This window comes from Cetorhinus maximus, chromosome 10 (genome assembly GCF_964194155.1).
Source record: "Cetorhinus maximus chromosome 10, sCetMax3.hap1.1, whole genome shotgun sequence".
Lineage (NCBI taxonomy): Eukaryota > Metazoa > Chordata > Chondrichthyes > Lamniformes > Cetorhinidae > Cetorhinus > Cetorhinus maximus.
Genome location: NC_135888.1, coordinates 84,921,807 through 84,936,209, shown reverse-complemented (window position 1 = coordinate 84,936,209; position 14,403 = coordinate 84,921,807). Strand labels below are relative to the sequence as shown.

The following is a 14,403-nucleotide window of genomic DNA, read 5'->3' as shown; positions in this document are numbered from 1 at the left end:
GTTCCACCTGACATCATACTATTTCATTTTATGTGTCAGCGAGCGGGCCCCGCCCCCGCTCATGGACTGGAAGATCCTGCCATAGTTCCAAGTCAGGATGGGGTGTAGCTTGGAGGGGAACTTGCAGATGGTAGCTTTCCCATGTATCTGCTGCCCTTGTCCTTCTAGATGGTAGCAGTTGTGGGTTTGGAAGATGCTGCTTTAGGAGCCTTGATAAGTTTCTGCAGTGCATCTTGTAGATGGTACACACTGCTGCTACTGTGCGTCATTTGTGAATGTGGTGCCAATCAAGTGGATTGCTTTGTCTTGGATGGTGCTAAGCTTCTTGAGTGTTGTTGGAGCCGCACTCATCCAGGGAAGTGAGGAGTATTCCATCACACTCCTGACTTGTGCCTTGTAGATGGTGGACAGGGTTTGGGGAGTCAAGAAGTGAGTTACTCACCACAGGATTCCTAGCCTCTGACCTGTAGCCACAGTATTTATATGGCTAGTCCAGTTCTGTTTCAGATCAATGGTAACCCCCAGGAGGTTGATAGTGGGAGATTCAGTGACGATAATGCCATTGAATGTCAACGGGCAATATTTGGATCAAGGCTGTAATGAGGTTAGGAGCTGAGTGGACCTGTCAGAACCCAAATTGAGTGTCAGTGAGCAGGATATTGCTGAATAAGTGCCGCTTCTTAGAGCTGTCGATGATACCTTCTATCACTTTGCTGATTATCGAGAATAGTTTGATCGGGCAGTAATTGGCCAGGATGGATTTGTCCTGTTTTTTGTGGGCAGGGCGTTGCAGGGTAGATGTCAGTGTTGTAGCTGTACAAGAACAGCTTGGATAGGGATGTGGCTAGTTCTGGAGCACAAGTCTTCAGTACTATTGCCAGAGTATTGTCAGGGCCCATAAGCTTTGCAGTATCTAGAGCCTTCAGCCATTTCTTGATATCACGTGGAGTGAATCAAATTGGCTGAAGACTGGCATCTATGATGCTGGAGACCTCTGGTGGAGACCAAAGTGGATCATCCACCGAGCACTTCTTGCGGAAGATGGTCGCAAATGCTTCAGCCTTGTCTTTTGCACTGATGTGTTGGGCTTGCCCATCATTGAGAATGGGGTTACTTGTGGAACATCCTCCTCCAGTGAGCTGTTTAATTGTCCACCACTATTCACGACTGGATGTGACAGGACTGCAAAGCTTAGATCTGATCCGTTGGTTGTGGGATCGCTTAGCTCTGTCTATCGCTTGCTGCGTATGCTCTTTGGCACACAAGCATTCCTGTGTAGTAAATTTACCAGGTTGACACCACATTTTTAGGTATGCCTGGTGCTGCTGCTCCTTGCATGCCCTCCTGCACTCTTCACTGAACCAGGGTTGATCCCTCGGCTTGGTGGTAATGGTAGAGTGGGGGATATGGCAGGGCATGAGGTTACAGATTGTGATTGAATACAATTCTGCTGCTGCTGATGGCCCCCAGCAATTCATGGACGCGCAGTTTTTAGTTGGTAGATCTATTCAAAATCAATCCCATTTAGCATGGTGGTCATGCTACATAACTCATGAAGCGTACCCTCAATGTGAAGGTGGGACATAATCTCTACAAGGATTGTGCAATTGTCGCTCCTACCAATACTGTCATGGGCAGATGCATCTGCGACATGTAGATTGGTGAGGATGGAGGTCAAGTAGATTTTTCCCTCTTGTTGGTTCCTTCACCACCTACTGCAGACCCAATCTAGCAGCCACGTCCTTTAGGACTCAGCCAGTCCGGTCAGCAGTGGTGTTACCGAGTCACTCTTTGTGATGGACATTGAAGTCGCCCACCAGGAGTACATTCTGTGCCCTTGCCACTCTCAGTGTTTTTTCCAATTGATGTTCCATATGGAGGAATACAGATTCAACTTGTGGCATTAGGGATTTGCAGAAACAAGTCAGGGCATGGCAGGAACAAATGCAAGTAGGAGGAGAGGGTTCAGACAGAACAATTGCTAACTAATGTAGTGGAAAGCAGTCAGCATATAAATGATAGGTGGAAGACAGCCCAACTTAATAACTTGCAGATATAAAAACAAAAAACTGCGGATGCTGGAAATCCAAAACAAAAACAGAATTACCTGGAAAAACTCAGCAGGTCTGGCAGCATCGGCGGAGAAGAAAAGAGTTGACGTTTCGAGTCCTCATGACCCTTCAACAGAACTGGTTGTTCTGTTGAAGGGTCATGAGGACTCGAAACGTCAACTCTTTTCTTCTCCGCCGATGCTGCCAGACCTGCTGAGTTTTTCCAGGTAATTCTGTTTTTGTTTTCAATAACTTGCATGTTGTTGGAGCAGCAGCCTTAGTGTAAAACTCAAGATCATAAATCATACATACATAGAACAGAATCTTATTGTTTTAGTTTTTACAAGCAGGGCAGGACTTCTATGTCCCGACCCCAATGTTTTCTGAAGTCTTCCCACCTGCAGGATCTGCCCAGGAGCAGCTAATTAACAGGCCACCTCCGGGAGCCCTGTCCAAATAAAGATAGTGCAGGTGGGAGGGACAATGGAGCATCCAAGTTTCTGGGCAGCTTGCAGCTCCAATGGATAAGATTGACACTCCATTGTAGGTGATGGACCGTGACTAATGACTTTCAAATGCTTAAAAATAAACTGTGGGCCATCAAGCCATCAGGCCATCAGTTTGGAGGGGGGACCCCTCCGTAGGATGGCCTGTGGCTGCAACTGTGGCCCTCTGACACCTGCCGTTCTGGGGAGAGGGTTAATTAAAGGACGCCTCATTTGGCACAGCCGTAACCCCCACCCCCACCCACCCACTCCCTGCCGGGAGTCCACCTCCAAATCCCAACCGGGCTTTGGCCTCAGCAGGGGGCCCATCTGCTGCTGGTAACATCATGGGGCATCCCCAATTTACCCCCAAGTGGGCCATTAATTGCTGATAATCAGCTACCTGCTGTAGCCGGGCGGCTAGACAACACGCAGATTTCAAAACTCCCCCACAGTCCAACCTCCAAAGCTCCTTCCACATGGCTGAAAAGATTTCATCTATTTTGACCGTATTGCACATTGATTTTAGTTTTATACATTCTTTAGACAAAATGGAAAAGATTAATGCCTATGTCAAAGGTAGACTGCACTTTACTTTTAGTATCACTCCAATTACTGTAAATTGTATTAATGGAAATATTCAGCCAATAGCATTCATGGTATGCCTTTACATTCCCAGGAGTAGCATGAATAAAAGCCATTGAATTCATTCATCATCAAGAACTGTGGAAATAAGACACTTTTCTTATTCATCCAACACCTGTCAAATCGAGGACTGATGTATTTCTTACTCTCCATTCTATCCCAATAAGGAAACTATCACTAAGAAAGCTGTACTATAATAGCTACTAACCAGCTGTTGCTCCAAGTAGTTACTAATTTTAGTAGAAAAGTTTAAGTGGGGGCTTTCTATTATTAACAGTGGCTAAATGTAAAGCTTCAAACAGAGACTCACAATTAATTGCTGGTGTAACTTTATTCTATGCAAAAGAAAAGGTTATGTATTTTAATTTTGCATTATCACTATTATTTACATAACCAAATAAATAATTAATTGGAATGATAAGTGATTGCTAAAAATATGAGCAGCCACCATCTGAAGGTGAAAAACCCAGGCTATCTTTGGCTTTGTTAAATAGCAGCAGTCAGAGACCTGTACAGAAACAACAATGCAAAACTTTTAAACAAAAACAAAACTACCTGGAAAAACTCAGCAGGTCTGACAGCATCTGCGGAGAGGGACACAGTTAACGTTTCAAGTCTGTATGACTCTTCAACAGAACTAAGGAAAAATAGAAGAGAGGTGAAATATAAGCTGGTTTAAAGGGGGGTGGGCCAGGTAGAGCTGGATAGAGGGCCAGTGATAGGTGGAGATAACCAAAAGACGTCATAGACAAAAGGACAAAGAGGTGTTGACGATGGTGATATTATCTAAGGAATGTGATAATAAAGGTACAGATAGCCCTAGTGGGGGTGGGGTGGGGGGAAGGGATGGAAATAGGCTAAAAGGTAGAGATAAAACAATGGATGGAAATACATTTAAAAATAATGGAAATAGGTGGGAAAAGAAAAATCTATATAAATTATTGGAAAAAAGGGGGATCGGAAAGGGGTGGGGATGGAGGAGAGAGTTCATGATCTAAATTGTTGAACTCAATATTCAGTCCGGAAGGCTGTAAAGTGCCTAGTCGGAAGATGAGGTGCTGTTCCTCCAGTTTGCGTTGAGCTTCACTGGAACAATGCAGCAGGCCAAGGATGGACGTATGGGCATGAGAGCAGGGTGGAGTGTTGAAATGGCAAGCGACAGGGAGGTCTGGGTAATGCTTGCAGACAGACCGAAGGTGTTCTGCAAAGTGGTTACCCAGTCTGTGTTTGGTCTCTCCAATGTAGAGGAAACCGCATTGGGAGCAACGAATGCAGTAGACTAAATTGAGGGAAGTGCAAGTGAAATGCTGCTTCACTTGAAAGGAGTGTTTGGGCCCTTGGACAGTGAGGAGAGGGGAAGGGAAGGGGCAGATGTTACACCTTCTGCGGTTGCATGGGAAGGTGCCGTGGGAGGGGGTTGAGGTGTTGGGGGTGATGGAGGAGTGGACCAGGGTATCCCGGAGGGAACGATCCCTGCGGAATGCCACCAGCGGGGTGAAGGGAAGATGTGTTTGGTGGTGGCATCATGTTGGAGTTGGCGGAAATGGCGGAGGATGATCCTTTGAATGCGGAGGCTGGTGGGGTGATAAGTGAGGACAAGAGGGACCCTATCATGGTTCTGGGAGAGAGAGGAAGGTGTGAGGGCGGATGCTCGGGAGATGGGCTGGACACGGTTGAGGGCCCTGTCAACCACCGTGGGTGGAAAACCTTGGTCAAGGAAGAAGGAAGACATGTCAGAGGAACTGCTTTTGAAAGTGGCAATATCAGAACAGATGCGATGGAGGTGAAGGAACTGAGAGACTGGGATGGACTCCTGGAAGAGGGGTGTGAGGAGCTGTAGTCAATGCAAAACTCTTTCTCCCCAGAAGTAAATAACAATTAAATTACTTCTAATGCCCATAGGAAATCATAGGATGTTCATTTAAGACTTAGATTCAGCAGCTTTTGCATTAAACCAAGATGGCAAGAGGTGAAGCAAACTACTGAAATTGTTACATTAGTGAGAGCCATGCCCTTAGGAAATAGTAAATAGTGCAACTAAACAAATCATATATATACTAACACACCTATGCTTAGTCAACCTGACTTCATGCTTCCCACATCATTCATTATTGTTGAGATTAAATGGCTCTCTGGTGATTAAAGTTAATTCAATGGCTAGTAACGAGTTTCAGCATAAGTTTAGGAATATTGTGCGGTATACATTGTAAAGGCGTGTCCAAGTAAGGGCCACAGATCAGACATATGCGCAGTACTTCTAGTAGCCAGTGAGAAGCTCATAGACATGAAAAATAATAAATGAATATCAATCAGTTTTTTTATTATTTACACAAGGAGAGAAAGTGCATAAAATTCCATATAAAACTTCTCGGTATCATTAAGACCTGTTGATTTGTGAATCACAATTCCTCCAATATAACAAGCTTATTTTCATCCACTTAGGAGGAGCTAAGGTGCTGTACACATTTAATCTGCTTATTCAAATTTTGTTGCATAAATAAAACATGAACAAGCCTGCTCCACTTGCTCCTCCCCACTTTTTCAACAGCATAAAACCCATCACATCCCTACCTCTTTCCAGTTCTGAGGAAGAATTTTATTGGACTCAAAACGTTAACTCTGTTTCTCTCTCCACAGATGCTGCCAGACCTGATGATTTTTTTCTCGCCTACTGTTTTTATTTCAGAGCATCAGCATCCGCAGTATTTTGCTTTTATGAACAAATTTAAGGTTCGCTCATAGCAGCCCCTGTTCAAATGTGCTTTCAGCAGTTAGTGTAGCAATGTGTTGACATCAGAAAGAAAACAGGAACTGGCATGCTGTGCTTCTGTTTGCTAAGACAATTATTAAAGCGGCTATAATTTGCATTCATTAATTGCCTAACATATAGGCAAGAATTTTCCCGTTGGCGAGTGGGGGCGGGGCCCGCTCATCAACGTGTAAAATGACGTGGAATGACGTTGGGCAGAACTCCCGACGTCATCCCGCGTCATTTGCATTTTCAGGTCGGCGAGGGCGCAGCCGAGTCAGATGTGCACCAGCTGACCTGTCAACAGCCTATTGAGGTCATTCAAAAAGCAATTATTGCAATTAGTGGACCTGCCCGTCCAACCTTAAGGTTGGCGAGCAGGGCGGGAGTGCTGGCAGCCACCTGAAAAAGCATAAAACCTCATCCACGGGCGGGATGAGGTTTCATGACGGAATTTAAGAATTAAGATTAACTTTTACTTAAAGTTATGTTCATGTCCCAACTCATGTGACATTGTCACATGAGGGGACATGGATGGTAAATGAAATTTTTGAAAAATAACTTTTTCACTTTGGGAACCAATCTCCCTGAGGCAGCCTTAGTCTCAGGGAGATTGGAGCGCGCTTCCGCATTTGCCATTCCCCCCACCCACACAGGGAGCGCATAGCGCTTCCGTGCGGACATCATACTGGGTGGGCCAATGAAAAATATTGGCGCGCCCCCAGTTGGGGACACTGATCGGAGGGCCACTCGCCCACACCCGCTCCCGCACTTTCCACCCCGATGAGGGGAAAATTTTGCCCATAAACTGTGTTTGATAGGGATTTATGATTCCTTTTGCCATCGCTGCCAAATAATCAATAAACTGGTGATCACACATATTAACTTATTGCTTATGACACTGTTCAGTGAGGGGGATTGGCTGAGCAATCATTCTAATAATTAAAAAATGTTAGGTTACAAGGGTAGGGACATGGCCCAAGTGTGTGGGCAGATTTCATGATATAACAATTCTCTGCTTCCGATGCTATATTACCTACCTTCTTACAATATAGAATCCTATGTTTTGTAAGGCAACTGCATCCCTTAAAATTAAATCTTGAATAAAGATTTCCTTGTGAAATACAGTAACTTTTAAAATGCTATCTTTATCTAAATCTGTAGTTCGTCTAATGTTATTGCGGTTATTCTATGAATCATCATTTTGTTGATGCCATTTCAACCTTTGCTTATACCTGAATATATGGTTGGCTGTGTCTCACACAGATACTAGATCAAATAAGGTTGATTTGGATTTGCACAACTAATTTCTATTGTGAAAATAAAATGGATATCAAAATTGTAAAATTATAATGAGGACTAATTTAAACCTAACTCACCAGATAGTAAACTGACAAGATTGGATCAAGCACCCATTTTATACACCACCTAATATTAATTTCCAATGAAATTGGAACATAGGAAGAGTAGGCCATTTAGCCTCTGGAGCCTAGTCCACCATTCAGTTAGATCATGATTGGATCTGCATCTGAACTTCATTACCCCTCCTTGGCTCCATATTCCTTAGAACCCCTACCTAAATAAAAAACAATTCTGCAATCTGCAATTTTCAATTGACCTAACCTCAACAATGTTTTGGGGGAAGAGTGTTTCAGATTTCTGTTTCCCTTTATGTGAAGAAGTATTTCCTAACACCAACCCCTAAAAGGCCTAACTCTAATTTTAAGGTTATGCCTTCATGTTCCGGATTCCCCCACGGCAGAAAATAGTTTCTCTCTATCTACCCTATTAAATCCTTTAATCGTTTTGAACACATCAATTAGATCACCACTTAAGCTGGATTGCACTGAGCCACTTCCTCTTCCTGGATCTTCTAACTGAGCAAGTGAGACAGGAAGCACCATGGTCAATGATGCTTGCAGATGACACTGAGCTATGTAGTGGGATGATGTGAACGTGACTGAATGTCTGAAGCACTGGAGAAAAGCACTGGCAGATAAGGATATGAAGATCAGTGGACCAAAAACTCAACACATGGCCTGTCAGTTGAGCCTAGGGAAGAGGTTCGGAGTAAAGATTGTGGGTGAAAGACCTGGAGAAAGTGAATAGCTTCAAGTACCTGGGGGTCAGTGATGGCAGAAGATGGAAGCATGGTACTGGAAAGTAAGAAACGGATCAGCTCTAGTTGGAGTAATTGTAAGAAGTGCAGTGGAGTGTTTTGTGATAGAAAAGTATCGCTGATACTGAAAGGAAGAATCTACAAGACAGTTGTGAGACCAGTCTTGTTATATAGTGCAGAAACTTGGGCAACACCAAGAAGAAAGGAACAATGACCAGATGCTGAGATGGAGTGATGAGAAAGGACAAGATCAGGAACCAGTTCATCAGGGGATCAATGAAGATTGGTGAAGCATTGAAGAAAGTAGCTGAGAAGAGATTGAAGTGGCATGGTCATCTGTTGTGGAGAGAGGATATGTGAGTGATGGAGACTGCCAGGAAGAAGGAGAACATGAAGGCCAAAGACCAGATGGAAAGATGTGATGGTGAGAGATTTAAACACAGCGGGATTGGAAGAAGAATGAATGACTGACAGGACGATATGGAGAAGGGTGATCACCAAGCATTATGGCGACCCCAAGGAAAATGGAAGAAGTTGAAAGAGGAAGCGAATTAGATTACCACTTAATCTTCTACACTCAAGTGAATACAAATCTAGTCGATACAACCTGTCCTCATAATTTAACCCTTTGAGCTCCTGTATTGTTGTTATTGTAAAATGAGCAGTTGGTATGATCTTGTCAGTTTCTGCCTGACCTGAGTTGGTTAAAATTACCCCTTTCTGGTATGCAATGAAAAAAAATAGCTGGGAACTTTCATTACTTAAAAAAATGCTTCCTGTGAAGGATTCAAGTGCATACAGAATGCTGACTTTTAGCTCACCTAACACTACATAAGAAATTAAAGTGGATTTTTTTTCCCCCTAACAATGGCCTCAATTTTAACTGCCAGCAGGTTAATGATGGGAAACCATGCCAGCGAGTTAGCTTTCTGCCCACCCATCACAATGTGAAACACGGCCAATTTTAACAGCTGGGTCTTATTTAAATCTTGTAAGCTAATTCCTCACTCATTCCAAGCAGGAAGAGGAAAAACAAAACACAGTTTGGAGACAGCTCACTGACACCAAGTGAGTGATAGTACGTTACCAGGGACATCTTACAATCGGGAAGGTATAGGAAGGAAAAGAAGCCGTGTCTTGGGAGGCCTAAGCTTTCTTTGTGGGGCCTGAAGATGTTCCATTTGGAACTTATTTGGTCTTGGCTGTCTTTATCTTATGGTGTTCAGACTGTGCAGTTAAAACTATAATTGGATGTCAATGACGCCATTAGGATCTGACATGCATGTGTGAAGAAAGTATCCTGCTTTGGTGAAGCATCATTGCCATCTGCTTAGTAGAGCAGTTAGTATCCACTGGCTCTAGAACAGATGAGTAACTTGGGCAATTTGAAATGAGCTGCCTGTCATCTCTGCGGGCTCCTCTCAGGGCGCTTTGGATGAAGGCAGCAGCTCCTCCGCCCCTCTGCCAGTGACCGTGGCATCTGATGAGGCTGCGGCAACTGGGGAGGTGCCAGCCATGCCACTGGCCACTCCCTTCCAGTCAGGGCCAGCACAGGCTCCACTGGCCCGCCAAAGTCATCAAGGCCAACAGGACAGTAGAGTGAGCAGGCTGTCTCCAATGCCGGTGCCAGCAAAGAGGGAGCACCTAGACCTGACACCCGCAAGCGTAAACGTAAAGCACCTTAAGCACAACACAGGCTTATCACTGGTGGTTTTCTTTTGCCTCACTTTTACGTTACTTTTAAGTTGGTGTGCTGTTCAACGCTTTTAATGTACTTTGATTTCTGTATGCAAGTTGGCAGGAGGTTGCGTGTCTTGGGCTACAGGAAGATATAGACAGGATAGTCAAACGGCAGATAAGTGGCAGATGGAATTTAACCCTGAAAAGTGTGAGGTGATACACTTTGGAAGGAGTAATTTGACAAGGAAGTATTCAATGAACGGCATGACACTAGGAAGTTCTGAGGAACAAAGGGGCCTCGGCATGTGTGTCCATAGATCTCTGAAGGCGGAGGGGCATGTTAGTGGGGTGGTGAAAAAGGCATATGGGACACCTTTATCAATCGAGGCATAGATTACAAAAGTAGGGAGGTCATGTTGGAGTTGTATAGAAGCTTAGTGAGGCCACAGCTGGAGTACTGCGTGCAGTTCTAGTCACCACATTATAGGAAGGATGTGATTGCACTGGAGAGGATGCAGAGGAGATTCACCAGGATGTTACCTGGGATGAAACATTTAAGTTATGAAGAGAGATTGGATAGACTTGGGTTGTTTTCGTTGGAGCAGAGAAGACTGAGAGGCGACCTGATCGAGGTGTACAAGATTGAGGGGCATGGACAGGGTGGATAGGGAGCAGCTGTTCCCCTTAGTTGAAGGGTCAGTCACAAGGGGGCATAAGTTCAAGATGAGGGGCAGGAGATTTAGGGGGGATGTGAGGAAAAACTTTTTTACCCAGAGGATGGTGAAGGTCTGGAATGTACTGCCTGGGAGGGTGGTGGAGGCGGGTTGCCTCACATCCTTTAAAAAGTACTTGGCACGTCATAACATTCAAGGCTATGGGCCAAGTGCTGGTAAATGGGGTTAGGTAGGTAGGTCAGGTGTTTCTCACGTGTCGGTGCAGACTCGATGGGCTGAAGGGCCTCTTCTGCACTGTGATTCTGTGAAATGTTTTGGTTCTCAACAAGCCTCTGGGTGCTTCATTAGTTCTGCAGGTGAAGGGGAACCCATGATGTTCTGAGTGACTTGTTTGCCTTTGAGCTTTATTGACAAGGCACATAGTTTATGTTGCTGACCAAGCAAATGTTGCTCTCAGGTATCGAGTATGGAACCTGCAGCCCTGGCGTGTGTTGGTGGTTCATCTTTGGTAGGCCAGCTGAAGGAGCTTTGGATCAAAGCCTCCCAGGTGTCCCTGCCTCCCTGGAGGTTGCCCAGGTCAGCGTCTATCCCCTCAGCGTTCTCCTAACCGTGCTCATCCTCGGACTCACTACTGGACTCATCGTCTGCTGCCAGAGCAGCTGACTCCACTGTGTTCCCCCCTTTCCAGCGCCAGATTGTGGAGAGCGCAGCATGCAACCAGTATCAGTGACACACAATCTGGGGGGTATTGCAGTGCACCCCCGAACGGCTCAGGCATCAGAAGCACATCTTGAGAAGACCGATGGCTCTCTCCACCACATCCCTTGTGGTGCCATAGCTCCTGTTGTACCGCTGCTCGGCCTCTGTTCTTGGATGGCAGAGAGGCGTCATGAGCCACCTTTTGAGGGCTAGCCCTTCTCACCCAGCAGCCATCCATCCAGCCAGGCTGGAGCACTGAAGAGCCCCGGCACTTGGGAGTGTCTCAGGAAGTATGTGTCATGGGAGCTGCGTGGGTACCTTGCACAGACTTGCAGAATCTGCATCCTGTGATCACATACTATCTGCACGTTCATGGAGTGGAAGCCTTTCATGTTGATGAAGGCTCCCAGCTGACCTGCTGGTGCCTTGATGGCCACATGTGTGCAGTCTATTGCACCCTGGATGCGGGGAAAGCCAGCAATCGCTACAAAGCCTCTGGCTCGTTCCGCCTGGCTGGCCTCCATCCAAGCAGTAGTGAATGAAAATCAATGCACTCCTGAACAGAGCGTCTGTCACCAGCTTGACACAACTGTGGACAGCTGATTGGGAGACTCCACAAAGATCACCCACTGACCACTGGAAAGAGCCGGAAACATAGAAGTTGAGGGCAACTGTGACCTTCGGCACCTCAGGTTGGGGTGTCCACCCACACAGTTGGAACTGATCTCAGTGCCAAACATCTGACAGATGGAGGGCACTATATCCCATGAGAGACGGAGCCTCCTTCGGCACTGCATCTTAGACATTTTGAGGTAGCTGTATCGCCACCTGTAAACCCTGGCAGCAGGATAGTGGCATCTTCTGCAGCCCCTTCCATCTTGGACTTCCTGTTGGCCCTGTGCACCTTGTGCCTGCTTCTCTCCTCTCAGAGGTGGCTTCCCTGGAGGCTGAATGTGGACTCCTGGCCTCCTTCCCCTTCTGGCCCTCTCTTCCTCCTCAGAGAGGTGCCTCCAGCAGAGACCAAAGACCCCATTCCCAGGGTAAGAGAAGGCTGTCTGATACCTGGAAGGCCCCAAGTGTTATGATTCCTCCAGAGTCCTGAACTGAAGCCTGTTATTTCTGTCAAAGCAGCTCTGAAGCGAAATGAAGTTGTCCTGTTCACACACGTAAGTAGCAATAATAAACCAAAGTTCCAACAACTCACATTAGTGAGCCCACTCACCCCTCTTATCCCGCACGTGGATGAGGTTTTTGAAAATGTGGCCTACCCGCCTGCCCATTGCGCCTGCGCGACGCCCTGAAAATCCCACGGGCTGCGAAAAATCATCTTCAATTGCTGCCTCAAGGGCTTTAACTAGCCCGTTAATTAATGGCAGGCACGCCTCGGAACTCATAGCGCACCCGCCTACCGAAATATCGCGATGGCGCGCGGTAACGTCAGGACGCACGCCCATGACTTTACACGTCGCGTGTTGGGCTCGCCCCCGTATGCTGACTGGAAAATTCTCCCCTATGCTTTTAAACTTAAATAAGGGCAATTATAAGGGCATGAAAGCAGAGCTGGCTAAAGTGATTTGGCAAATTCGGTTAAGGGATAGGTCAACAGAGATGCTGTGACAAACATTTAAAGGAATATTTCAGAATACACAGAGGAGATACCTTCCAACAAGTGAGAAAAAGTCTAAGAGACGGACACAGTATCCGTGGTTAACTAGAAAGGTTAAAGATAGCATCAAACTTAAAGAAAAGGTATATAATTATGCAAAGATAGGTGGAAGGCCAGAAGATTGGACGGAATATAAGGAACAGCAACGGATGAATATAAGACTAATAAGGAGAGAAAAATTAGAGTATGAGAGAAAGCTAGCCAGTAATATAAAAACAGAAAGTAAGAGTTTCTATAAATGTGTAAAAAAGAAACGGGATAACAAAGTGAGCGTTGGTCCAAGAGAAAGTGAGTCTGGAAAATTGATAATGGAAGACAAGGAAATGGCAGATGAATTGAACAAGTAATTTGCATCAGTCTTCACTGTAGAGGATACAAGTAGCATCCCAGAAACAGCTATAAATCAGGAAATGGAAGAGAGGGAGGAACTCGGGAAAATTACAATCACCAGAGAAGTGGCACTGAGTAAATTGTTGGAGCTGCGGGCTGACAAGTGGCCAGGTCCTGATGGACTTCATCCTAGGGTCTTAAAAGAAGTGGCAATTGAGATAGTTGATGCATTGGTTTTAATTTTCTGGAACTCCCTATATTTGGAGAAAGTCCCATTAGATTGGAAGATGACAAATGTAACTTCATTATTCGAAAAGGGAGATAGAAAACGGAAAACTACAGGCCAGTTAGCTTAACACCTGTCATAGGAAAAAATGTTAGAAGCTATTATTAAAGAAGCAGAGCACTTGGAAAAGTTCAAGGTAATCAAGCAGAGTCAACATGGTTTTGTGAAAGGGAAATCATGCTTAACCAATTTTTTGGAGTAAAGTGCATAATCATGTTTACTTTTAACAATCCCAAAAGATGCTTTATCTCTCTCAAAGGTGTCCTGGGACCATATCCAAAGGGGTACCTTATCTCACCTTCACTATACAAACGAGTCCACTAAGTTCAGATCTCCTCTTGCTTGTTCTAATCTGCACACTCTGGGTTTCACACTGCTGGCCTACCAAAATCACATTCCATGGAGGCAGCTGATGATTTAAATGACCATTGTGCATGCACAAACCCCGGCCCAACTCTACTCCTGCCCCCACAAAAACGGAACATGTTGTGATCGAGGGCGGGACTTAGAATCTTTGGCCAATTCTGTGTTTTTTGCAATGACCAAGAGCCTCTCCATTGTGGTGAAAATCTGGGCCATAGGGTTAGTAATAGACCAATCGGTATGAGTACAAGTGCTATTATCAATAATGGACAGTTCAGTGACCATGTTAATATAGATTTATTGATATCTTACTTTCACTGGCTCTCTGGTACTCTGTAAATGCACACTCATTTTATGTTAGATGTCTTCACTCTAGAATACAACACAGAAATTGTGGTTGCATAAAGAGGCATTATGTTTTGTTGAACACTTGGAGGGAGAGACAAAGAATAGGTACAGGCTGCAGCAATGTGGACCCTGCCACTATTATTATATGGATAAACGGTAATACTGAGGGATACCAGAGAGAATGCACACCAGAGCAAATGAAATCAGTAGGAGTAAATTGGCTAATGCCCCGTGTTCCACTCATGGTATCCAAAGATGTCCAAATATAACTCCTGAAAATATTCATGTGTTGTATCCAGTAATTTCCA

The 14,403-nt window shown here is 45.1% G+C and overlaps 1 long non-coding RNA gene across 1 annotated transcript in view; it reads left to right on the top strand.

The window, feature by feature from the left end:
- Window positions 1–2,205: 2,205 nt before the first annotated feature.
- Window positions 2,206–14,403, top strand: part of LOC144685816 (uncharacterized) — a 47,163-nt gene continuing 34,965 nt past the window's right edge. The window contains exon 1 of the long non-coding RNA XR_013577785.1: window positions 2,206–2,278. This is a non-coding gene — a long non-coding RNA (uncharacterized LOC144685816). The remainder of the gene's footprint in view (window positions 2,279–14,403) is intronic.